Here is a 13,106-nt window from a genome sequence, read left to right as displayed (position 1 = left end):
ACAATCACTCACTTCCCAGTCCCCTTCCCTAATGTCCTGCTCCCTCTCACCCTGACTCCCCTTCTCTGCTACTTCACCTCTATCTCCCATCCAGAATTCTTGAAGCTACTCTCCAGTAGCTGCCCATCAGGATCCTCCGGAGACCCTTGCCCCCTCTCTCCTCAACGTGCACAGGCAGCATTGCCAGGTCAATAATCAACCATTCACTGTCTTCAAGCATTTTCTCTGCAGCTTTCAAAACCTCTCATGTCAAACCTTTGATCAAAAAAGTCCCTCCTCCCATCAAGCAACCGCTTCATTGCCAAACTCTTAGATCACACAGCATACTCCCAGCGATGTCATTTCACAGAATCCAGCAGCCTACTCAACTCTCGTCTCTATCTAGGATGACTTGAAAAGAACTGAAGATTCAGAAGGATGTGCCACACTCAACCTCCTTGACCTCTCGGCATCATTTGACACAATCAACCACCTCATCCTCACAGACAGACTCCGCTCCCTAGGCATCAGGGAATCTGCTCTATGTTGGATCTCCTCATTCCTCACCAATTGCTTACAAATCATCATTCTCCCTCCTTTCTCCTCTCACCCCCGCCTGGTATCGAAAGGAGTCCCACAAGGGGCCTACCTTTTCCCTCTTCTCTTCAACCATAACCTTAGTCCCCAAGCCATCATCCGCTTGCATTACCTTTACTGCTATAACTTTGCAGATGACACACAGATCATTTTCAAAATTCCCAAATCACCCCCTCCCACCCAGACCTTGCCTACTGTTGTATTGAAATCGACCACTGAATGATGGCCAACCACCGCCTCCTCAATCCTGGCAACAACAAAAAATACTGATGTGTTGCTATACAGCACTCCTCCCCCAACCAACACCTTGGCCGCCCCCCCCCTAAACCTTTCTCCTGCAGCATCCTCCTTGGAGCTCAGTCCTAATACTCTCTCACCACATCATTGCTGTCTCCAGATCAGGCCAATTTCACCTCTGCATTCTCAGAGGAATCCTCCCCTATCTCTCCTACCCCCATAGAATCTCAGCAATCCCGGCTATCATCCTCTACTGCCTAGACTATGCAAATATTTCCCCTATCTAGGCGCCCCTGACTTTCAGTTCAGAAAACTCCAGCGTTTCCAAAACTCTGCAGCCAGGCTTTCCCTTGCCCTTTCCCCAAGAGAACACATTTCCCCTGTCTTTAGGGTGCTCCACTGCTTGCCTATCTACCGTGCGGGCCACTTTCAAAGCCATGTGCATCACCCACCATGCCATTCCCAAGAAAGGCCCTAAATTCGTTCAAAACAAACACCCAAATAACCAACCCCTCAGAAACCTCAGATCTGGCTCTTCACACCTCGTTGTAATACCCTCCATCAATCTTACTAGAATAGGAGGTTCCTCTTTCTCTGTTCGTGCACCCACACTCTGGAACTCCCTTACACTCAGAGTCCATCTCTTAGGGGACCATCTCCCCTTCAGGAAGGCTCCCAAAACAGGGCTCTTACCCCTGAAACCTGACAAACCCTTCACCGAGCACACATCCTCGATGACACCAGGCTGCCACATTAAGCCCACCCTCCTGGTGGCCCGATCGCTATGTGATTCAAATCACGTGCCTAGAAGACACCCATTCCAATGACTCGCTCAGGGCAGCTTCTCCCAGGCAGCCTCGCCCGGGCCGCCAACTGTGGGCCGAGGCATGGGCGGCTCACTGGGGAAACTCTCATCCCCAGTCCAATCTGCCTGTGAGAACCCCTAAGCAAGCCACGAATCCAGTGATCAGTAACTCAACTGCCAGGTAAGAGACAACGTCCTTGGTCTAGCCAACCCCCACATTTTCTCTGGGTGAATGTCAAAGCTTAGCCTGATATCCTATCTGGGGAATGGTAATACATAGCCTCCTCACTTTCTCCAGGTGACTCTGGAGGTTAGACAATGCACTAGCTAGGTGTAGGTTTAAGTGTAGTCAACTCATAATATGTAGCTTTATGGCAGAGCGCCGCCTAGATATAGAATCCTGATGAATGTAGAACTTAGCTCTTTTGTGACAGCTAGGTGATTGCAGAATGAAGCCAATATTTTGAATCTAGGTGAATACAGAATGCATGTACTTCACTTAATCTATCTGACTGTAGAAAATACCTAGTGTATCATTTACATATCGTTGTTGAAGGTAGCTAATGTACTGAATCTAGCTGAAGGCAGAATATAGCCTTTGCAATATATTCAGACGATTGTAGACTTGTTACCTTTTATCGAAGTTGGGTGAATGTAGAAGGTGGCCAGGGTTTTGTATCTAGGCGAATGTAGAACGTGGCCATTATATGGAGAATAGGTGTTCGCAGAATGAAGCCACTCTATTTTCAATATAGATTTTTTTGACTGTAGCCGCTGCATTTTAGCTGACGGCTTGCAGAATGTAGCCACTATACTAATATCTCTAGCTGATTGTAGAATTTGGTTAATGTGTGTAATCTAGACATTCTTCAGAGTGTAGCCAATGTATTTAAACTTATCGCGCTCCATTTTTATGGAATTTCAGCTAGAGGCACGGCCACCATCCTTCATGCATCTGCTCTCATTCACATCATGAATGACACTTTGCACAGCATTTCTGCCATAAGATTGCGGCTACCTTTCACGACAAAAATTTGAACTGTAGCTACACACATAATTAATATCTTCTTGCACACACCCTCTAGACTACCTCCCAAGACTACCTCTCTCCAACAGTCCACATGCCAACTAGACATAGGTGGCTAACAGGGACTTTACCTCCCCTCTGTGTCATTATATTGGCTATAATGTACACACGAATGCTAGCACCTCATTCAATTTCCCATACCTTGTACTTCGGTCCCCCGAGGGCTTTCAACCTATAGCGTATTGTGACCATACTAATGGTGAAAGGCGCTAGACAAATGACGCTTTACATTACATATCAAATTGCTGTAAAATTGTGTGTCCTTATTAGCCACCATGCCACAACTGGGCATGGCTCATATTTAAGAATGAATGTGCCACCTAAGGTATACCATTATTATGTTTTGAATCAGAGAAGCAGTGGATCAAAATAACGCCTATGACTTTTGGATTTTTATTTTGCAGCTGCATTCAGGAGTGCACTTTGAACTGCTCTGCTGCCACTTCAGAGCAGTTGCTGTAGATATCAGGAGACAGTTGAAATGAAAGCACATGATTGCACTATGCTCTTGGCACGCAGCTATGAATGGGTGTCTGATTAATAGACCTCACTTTAAGAAACAGAATTTTCTACATCATTTTATATAATACAAATCACAAAAGCTTTGGCAATCCTGCCCTAACCAGATGGCTATTCTAATCTATGGAGTTACAAGTAGGGTTGGGTAGGTTACAGAGGAGATGGACTGGGTAGGGGAGCAGTGGAGGGAAGGTACTATGGAGGGCGAGACTCCAGATGGGGAGACTACTATTGAAACATTGTTTCTTGCACACACTGTAGGTATTAGAATTCCAGTTTCTCAAAACATAGTAAAAATGTTGACTTAAATATATTGAGGTGAACATCTTTCAATCCTTAAGCAGTGAAAAAATAGCACAGACTGACAACAGATGCTCAGTTTTGCATTTCTACTGATGAAATGTATCAGAATGAGCTCTATTTTAGTGTAGAAGCAGGGGGTTGAATAGGGAGAGCAAAGGTAAACGACGTTAGTAAGATCCGGCCTTGTGGGTTGGGAAACAATCTTTCAAGTGTGATAAGGTGTTCTGGGTTTTGCAGTCCTCCCTCAGTCACGCTATACAGAAGCAAAGTTTTAAACATCAGTCCAAAACATGGACTTGCCGCTCTCTACTGGCTTAAGCTGTACAGATTTAGCTTCTCCGAGTCTCATAGCCTAGAGTCTTGGAGCAAACAGAAAAATACAGGAATTGGGAAACCTTGAATAATGGGTTTTGCCTAGAATCAGGCTGGCTTCTGCATGGCTTTGCATAAGTGAAGCTAGTGTGGATGGTGTAGAATGGGTGCCAGCTGTCCTGGCGAGATCTATAATTGGTTCAGTGGCAGTGTAATAACTCCATCTGGGGTCACAGCAGGCTAACTGGCAATGCCTTCCAGAACCTAATTATACGCCAACACGCCAGGTTGTAGCTCACTGTTGTCAAAGATCCCTACATATTTCAACACATTGGCTCATTATGAGTATGGTGGTCTGGGGAAAAAGTGGCGGTAACAGAAGTACCAACTGCACTGCCATACGAGTTTGGACCTGGAGTGAGTGATTTACCTCCAGCACCATGTTGGGTGTAAATCCTCCCTTTTTCCGCAGAAAAATCGTCAAAATTGGCCGAATTACTACAGGTGGAATTACTGCAGCGGTAATTCCACCCGAAATTCCCCATGGAGTCCCATCGACTCCAAATTGATCGGGTACTAACACTGCCACCACTTGTAATCTGGCGGTAAATCCGCCAGAGCAAGTGGTGGCATTGGTAATTCCATTGGGTGGTATTCCAGCAGATTTACCACCGGAATACCGAACTCATAATGAGGACCAATCATTTTTGTTTTACGCCACTCAGGAAACAAAATCTATTTTTCTTCACTTGACGCCATTGTCTGCACGGCACTCTTCATAACTCTGACATGTCACAGTGCACACACCCTGAAATTCAAATTCCCTGGGCATGACCACTTACTCACTTGCTTTGACAGTAACAAATGACGGTATGCAGGATCCGAAGCAAGTTATGCCTGAGCGTACCTGACATTGTCTCAGTCTGTGATGCGAAAAGTCACCACTTGATAATATTAACATTGATCAGATTTCGTGGCTGTGAAATTTCAGAGCCGTAGTTCGCACACGCTTCAGTAATACTTCTTGTCCTCTGCATCTGCTAAGAGCCAGACACAACCTTGAGGAGTGGTTGTTTCTGCTCAATATAAATGGTGTGCTTTATCATGTTGGAAGACGAAACTGACAAAAATAACAATGGAGGTTGTCTGGTCAGAGTTATATCATTGGAATGTATTTGCCTGCTTGAATCCCATAGGCGAACAATTACAACATGGTTTTTACAAACGGGGAAATTCATGTCTACAAATATGTGTAACATACTAAGGGCCTGATTTACCAAAAAGAAATTCAATGGGTTTTGCAAATCCGACCTTAAGTGAGCTTCATGACTATTTTGCATGTTTCTCTGAAAACCACAAGCTTTATTTTCACAAAATTCATCAGTGCGAACTTGAAGTGCATTTTTACAATAGAAAGTTGTATTCAAATAAAAGTGGATGTGCAAGTAGAACAGTGAAATGTGCTTCCCACGCGTTTTCTACATGTCTGGGCGTTCCCTACTCCAGAGACATTGGGAATGTGAGTTGACAAGGGTGTCTGGCGCGGCACACGCAATGCCGCTGGTGTCTCTGCAGGAGTTTACACCCACATTCAAGACATGGGGGAATCACTTGAGAGAGAGAGAGAGAGAGAGAGAGAGAGAGAGAGAGATGCACATTTTTAAAACCTAGAGTAACCAAATAAATGATATCTGGTAGAAGGTTATAATTCCAAGATGGACAGTCTGATAGACTCCCATTGTACTATTTCAAAATAGCCCTATGGGAAAGGGATATATGACAAATGACGACGACAGAGAAGGTGCCAGCTTGTCTTGCAAAAAAAGCGAAGAGCATTTTGAGAACCTAAGAATACCCACAGATCTGTATATTTGACAGATTTCGTGTGTGTGAGAGATAAAGGGGCTGTATACTTGAATCACTAAGTGCATAACTGAGCTATGTACTCATTTTATATATCACCTCACTGGCTTCAACATTAGAGTGTTCTTAACATTGAACCATATCTACCGATTTGGATAGCCTCAGGTTTTAGATGTGTGGGCAGAATCACTGCAATATCAGTCACTGAGTTGGTCTGTCTGGGGATCCCTTTCCTCATAGAGGGGTTTAGCAGGTGTCACGGTTAAGTATGGCTGTGTACATCTTCAGTTTCCAAATACTCAGAGATCTAACGGCATATAACATATCTTATAATTTACAGCACATGTATCATCCATCATGATATTTACCCTAGTTCGGTAAAAAGGAATGCTGTATCAATTGCCTTCAAAAAGGGAAATAATAAAACAGAATCACCTAATTTGAATACCAGGAACAGTACGGTCTGATTTAGGCTGGGGGCTAAATAATGAACCAACAGTTATGAACTTTTTAAATGATGCCTTTATAATTTCACTGATTAATTATTTAGAATACTGTTCTTATTCAGTCTATTTACAGAATAGTTATGGTGCTTCTGTCCAAAATGTAGCCAATCATTCATAGTAATAGAAACTTTCAAAATGGTTATCCTTGAGGGTCATATACACATAAGGACATGAATACTTTATATTTTCATGTGATTAATTAATAAAAATGGAACATTAGTATTCAAAGGTCAAATATGCAATTGAACTTGTCAAGCTATATAAATTACAATATGCACAAAACAAAAGGATAATGAATCCATTTCACCGTTGTCAATACAAAAACAGCCCACAAATATAGTACATTAGGGAATCAAATTGGTCTGAATACATCTGTAGCCAAAGGTCTAATTACAAATATAGAAAAAAAACAAGAGATACAATAATACAACAACAAGATTTGCATGAGAAACTCTTATTCTGATAGCCATACAACATATTTTCTATTGCTTATGGTTGATCAAAAGGTGGTCAATGTGCACATTTCAGCTTATGTTTTATTTTTAGATAACACCTTAAACAGGGCCATAATTCTAATACCCTTTTTAGAATAAAATGTCAATTTATATTTATATGTGAATATGTATTTAAGAGTAATGGAAAAGGTCTCTTATATAATACAACTAAAATGCAAATTGACATAATAAAGAAAGAGACTTATAGGAAGGGATTGCCAGATGATATACCATGAGGCGTAGACCACGGGAATCTCGAAAGAGACCTTTCCTCCCATGCCATCAATCATCCGTATTCTGTCATGGAAATATAGCCAAATAAACAATATTGTTTACTAGAACATGCTAGTTTTAGTGGCATCGTTAATAGCAACTTTTGATAGAGGACTTTAGATGGTAAAAATAAGTTCATAGTAAAACATAATGTTTCCGAATGTTGATAAGTCTACTTACAAGAAGGAGAAAATGAAAATGCGGTTTAGAAAAAGTAAGCATAATGGTTACAGACAAACTTGCCATGCTGCCACCAGAAAGCGGCTGGTCAGTGTCTTGCTTAAATAGGCAGGATTACATGGGTTACATGGAGGGTGGCTGGGCCATCTATAGTGATGTAAGTGTATATGGATGGGATTTCTAAAGCACAAATCAAGTTTGAAAGCAGCAGAGCGCTGTACATAGGGGATACTGTTCAACTGACTTGGCTCTCCTCCCTATGTTCCCTATACATCCCTCTCCCTGCCCCTCTGTAACCAGTGCCTGGATGCCTGCGGGCTTGGAGTGCTTTATAAATGCAAAAATAAATAAATAAATAAATATGCAGCTGGGGTTTTACAAGAGGGGGTGCACAGGTAGGTAAGGTGCTGGACCGGATAGGTGGAGCAGAGGAGGGAGGCACTCCAGAGGGGGAGTGTAGAATGTTTGATGTATTTAATGATTTGGCTCACAAAGGCATAGCATGCCAATTTCACATTTCCATGTACACAGTCCCACACCACAATTCTGGGTAAGGATCGGATAGTGAGGTATTTAAAAGAATAATTGAACTTCAATCAAGTTGGTCTTCAGCTTCACCATATGGAGATCAACACAACAATATGAATGTCACAACCAATAGTCAATACAATAATTGTACCTGACTATATTAATCTCACTATTGATCGTCATTTAGGTATTCACTCTCAATTCAAGATATCTTGTATTCTAACAGATACTAGACATTTTAAACTTTCCTTTTCATCAGTCTAAATACCAACACACGATTCAAAGAAAGTGTTTCAACACAAGGCAAGTGTATTTAAAACATTTGATTTTATACAGTATTAAGGCACGTATGATATGGGAGAAAGTTACTTGATAGAATACATTTAATTTCAACCAACTCCCCAATACAGGTGTGAGGTAGTGACTATATATAAGCTATGTGCAAGCCACCTGACTGTAGACAACAACCAGCTTGCATTTAGAACCTGTAGGTTTGCATTTTAAATAATACTCTCAGGGGTCTGGTGGATTCAATTCTGAACCCATGTGCATACTGTGTTCTCAGAATATGTGGGTGCAGCTTTCACTAATCATGCATGTGGGACTTTCACAAAAAATTAGAGTGTTATTTACAGTATATACCTGTGTGTGGCTTTGAATACAGCAGTGTATGAAGCTTTAGGTTCTCTTTTGCGTGTGCAGTTGTGTTGTTTTCCTGCTACTTGCGTGTGAAACTTTCAAGCTATGTGGGTCTGCACAACTTTAATGTATCTGCATGTGGTTTGCAGCCTGTATGTATTTTTGGGCTAAATATATACTATTACCCTGTAACATGTAAAATGTTTAACCACCCTGTCCTTCCACATTACACATGTGTATGCATGTGCATTGAAAGATAAGGGAATGCAGGGGTTTGCACGTCACACAATTCTTCAATAGAAGTAATTAATCATATTAATTTTTTGGTGCACCAACATTTAATCTATGACTATGGCTTTCCCCTGTTGCATTTATGCAACACCTTAGGCTTTGGTATTTTGCAACTGTATCCTGAATTGAAGACACTAAATTTCAAATAGCACTTTACTTTACAAAGGCAATTTCACATTAAAGAGGCACAAAAATACACCCAGTTTCAAATTCCGTTTCTCAATACAAAGTAAATTGGGTTTTAAAGGAATTTTGTGTTCAATGTATATGGAGAAAAACAAGCCATGGAGATATCAACACATATGTTCCTGTCTTCAAATTGTATTCCCCATAGTTTCCTTAGCTTTGTCCTATAAGAGTTTACCCCGATCAATCAATATGGACAGTTTGGGGTTGATTGGGTTTTTTAGTGACCTTTTAAGGGGGTAACTTCTGATTTTGGAGAGCCAGCAGGGCAAACAGTCTCCCATTTATAGACCGGTCACCCTCTCAATGGACAGGTCTCCAATCTGCCTGGGGTCAGTCCTTGAAGCTCTGTTCTTCCATTTCCAGTTCCAATTCTTAATGTTCAGCTCCCTATATTCCATAATGGTATCCTTCTCCTTACTCCTTCCTTATTAATTGTATCTCTTTTTTGCATGCAATATATTTCTTTATAGCTCCACCTATGCTTTTGGACATAGTTGTGTCTTTTCCCAGTCTCATGATCAATAAGGGTGGATGGAAAACTACTCCTATTGAAGAGATGCTAATTTTGTTGTGGACCTAACTTTGTCTATGAACATGCGTAGGTAATAAAACTAATATTTTCAGATTTTGCAAGTCTTGCACGCATTTGGAGCTTTTGGCACACATGCACATTTTTGCAATTTTTTACTAATTCAAAACGTGGCACAGTATACATGTATTTACATATTCTATTAGATATTACTTTTATGTACAATCTGTTCAACTGTTGTGTCAATCAGAGCTTCCATTGCGATGTAGCTATCAATTTCATGATCTCCCGCAGGCTGTGCCAATAAAGCTGATAAGACTTGAACTGGCCCTGAGATCTTTGGGAGGTATGGTATTAAGAAAGAAGGGGGCACTGTACTTAAATTTTATTAAAGATCCCAAATGCCCTCTTATAAATTGTGTGGGTAAGGCAATGCAAAGTCATACCAATAGTGGTAGACAATCTGCATGGGTAAAGTCAGTACGCCAGCTGTTTGAACAGATTAATTGGACTCTGGATTGGTCCTTTTACTTTCCCTTGTTGAAGGTAGAATTCAATCATAAAATTGACCAATGGGATTGGAGACATTATTATTCTCATGTTGAATCACTGAAGAGGTACCCAAGACTAAAAATCATGAAATACTGTTATTTGAAACATCAGTGGTACCTAATCAAATGGCGTCATTGACAATTAGAAGAATGATATTGTTAATGTGGTTGGATCATCTAGCAAGCTTGTCCACAATAGGCCTGCAGCTTCACATCCCACACGATTTGAGGACTTACCGATTATGTAGAATGCCCAATATTCTTGAATCTGCTCAATATGTTCTAACCTCATGTACAAGACTAAGTGATCTGTGTATGAGTAGATTGTCGAATTATGTACACATATATGAATCAATATGCATTATGAATTCTCACAATATTGTCTTAACACCGATAATTTCTCACTGCGGATTGCACTGTTTGGAATATGGGAGAAAGTCTTGGACAATCTTGAGGCTGGGAGTTTAGAAAACAGGACGGGAAAAACAGTTTTAAAGTGATACTATATGATTAGTTGTATCTTTTATAAATTGTATTATTATGATTAGTGTTAATGAATGATTGGATTGCTTTTATTATGTTATTATGCCATGTGTATAGGAATGTTTTATGGATTTGGTGCCATTAACATTGGATATGCCACAACTGGGTAGTAGTTTTTTACTGTGTCTAGCTTATGCCGTGATGTTGTTCGGACAGGCAGGAGTCTGAATACTTTGCAGATACTGTTAGATTGGAGTGTTGCATTTATGACAACCCATAAAATGAAGGTTAATGTGAGTACATCTCTAACCATGACCATATGAAGGAGGAAGAAAAACATCTCTTATACATTTCAAATTGGTTCAGAACACCTTCTGGAAGTAGAATTAAATACTTTACATTTTGTTTTAGCCAGAATAGATCTTGGCAGAAGCATGCCATTTACGTAAGCAATTCACTTAGCTCAAACTAATGCTGGGATAAAACGTTTTATGTCATAGTGGTAACACTGTTGCTCCAGCATTCAAAGTATAAACAAGCTAAGTCAGGTGAACTAGCATGATATAGTGCAGGGTTATGGGCTATCAGCTCTTATGACTGCATATGAAAGGTAGAACAAGACTTCCTAAAACCCCTTTTAGGAGTTAAGAAATGTAAGGCAACTGAACTCTTGTATTTAGAATATAATCTTATTCCAATTGATGTGTTCTTAGAAGAGGCTCCTGACTAGTATGGTTAGCTGTTTGTTCAAATGAGAATGCTAAATTGACCTGTGCTTTAATTGATGATGTTTTTATAATAGTAGATGTAAAAGAAGTTAAATGGTTAGCATATGTCAAAAAGTATTTATTTTCAGTGGCTCTAATAAACCTATATAATAAAAGACATGTAATAGTTAAAACAAGCCAACAATGAGTTGAAATGACGAATGATAATGAAATACCACTCTAAGATTGCCTAGTGCGGTGCAAGGGAAAATTATAATTAGATCACATTATATTTTTGCTATATCTTTATCTTCAAAAGATACTTATTTAAATGTTTTCGATAATGCCAAGGTTAGGAAATTGGTGACACAGTTTCTTTTCAATCTACTGCTAATTAATTAATTCATTAATTAATCTTTTATAATGCACTTAATATTGGAGACTAGTCTCCAAGCACGGGACCGGGATTCAGGACCTGTGTTGCTCTGCGTTGTCTTACTTTCAAGACAAACACATTTCCCCTGAGCTATCTTCTCTGCCTGTTGACCCTGAGCTATCCCCCCAGCTAAAATCTAGAGCTTTTTAAGAAAATGATAACTATGATTATGTGACTAAATGTGATTGTGATGGTGTAATAAGACGAAAAGTCTGAAAATATTTTTGTTTTCATTATACAAACAATCAAAGTCAATATACACTGTTTCCTGTTGAAAAGCCTTATTTATTGAATTACAGGCTGGCTCACTGCAGTGACTTGCTTTGTATGAATGGGTGCATGAGCTGTCAGGTAGTGTGGAATGTGGAACCTGGGGAACCCTGGGATACCAGGTCTGACAGTTAAAGAATTGGCGGATGTAACAATAAAGAAAGCTTCCAATTGTCTACATGCTATTCACTTAGTCGTTTTAAGAGTGGTGGCGTCAGGGAGAGTGTTACGACTGTATGCAGTCAAATAGCTTTCATAGTTTGATATTGTGCAGCATGTCCAAGCATGAAGATGGGATGTTCCCTGCACCGTGGCAGGGTTGTCTGCCCTTACTCTAGGGGCTGCTTGGACAAAAGTTTGGTGAAAATAAATATTACACAATTCCAAAATCAATAGTAAAAATAGAACAAAAACACCCTAAATCAATTCCGTGTTAGTCTAGACGACCGCCGGAGGCTACATTCAATTTGCTAATTGATGCTTCTCTTTTGTTCTTCTTCTCTTTACGGGTTGTTTACCACTTGGACTTTGGCTACATTTCAGCATTGCTCTGATTGACCAAATACGTTCTCCGTACAACTGCAAGCTATTGGTATGTTGCCATTATTTTTCCAATTTCAATTATGTGCTACTTTTGCTCGTTATGTCTGCCAATAGGCGCTCAAAATGTTCCTTTTTTTCAAATAAATGTTTTCTTATATTCTTCTTGCTTTATAGGGAGCCCACGTATTACTTTTCAATTCTATTTAAGGTTCAATACCTTTTCGCTTGACATAAATTTTCGTTATCCCTTGACTCATCTTTAATTTAATTTAATTCATTGCGTAATTATTTCCATTAGCACGAAATTTGCAGATTGACCAAGGTACCCCTATACAATTTGGGCTTTACCCATGTACTTTCTAGCTGATCACCATTGCAACCCTTTTCCCTCAATTAATGTTCTTTATTTATTTTTTTATTTCTCTTTACCAACCTGATATCTTTTGACAAACAATGCCGCACTCCATTGGTAATATGTTTTTTACCTTACGTTTAATTCAAATGTATTTTCTGCTAACTTTCTATTCAATTACTATGGCATTGTGGTTGTTTCGGCTTTTATTTTGGTTGGTACCTGCTCCATGTGTTTTGGTTCTGGGTGTTTTTGTTCTATTTTTACTATTGATTTTGGAATTGTGTAATATTTATTTTCACCAAAATTTTGTCCAAGCAGCCTCAGTAGAAGAGCATGAAGCTCGAAACACGTGTCAGGCTGCAACGTTGTTGATTAAAATCACTCAATATAATCAGCAAATTGTGCTTTCTATTTGATATTGTGTGCGCAG

Source organism: Ambystoma mexicanum, chromosome 8 (genome assembly GCF_040938575.1).
Source record: "Ambystoma mexicanum isolate Mex_15411 chromosome 8, UKY_AmexF1_1, whole genome shotgun sequence".
NCBI lineage: Eukaryota > Metazoa > Chordata > Amphibia > Caudata > Ambystomatidae > Ambystoma > Ambystoma mexicanum.
Note: the sequence above shows the minus strand (reverse complement) of the source record.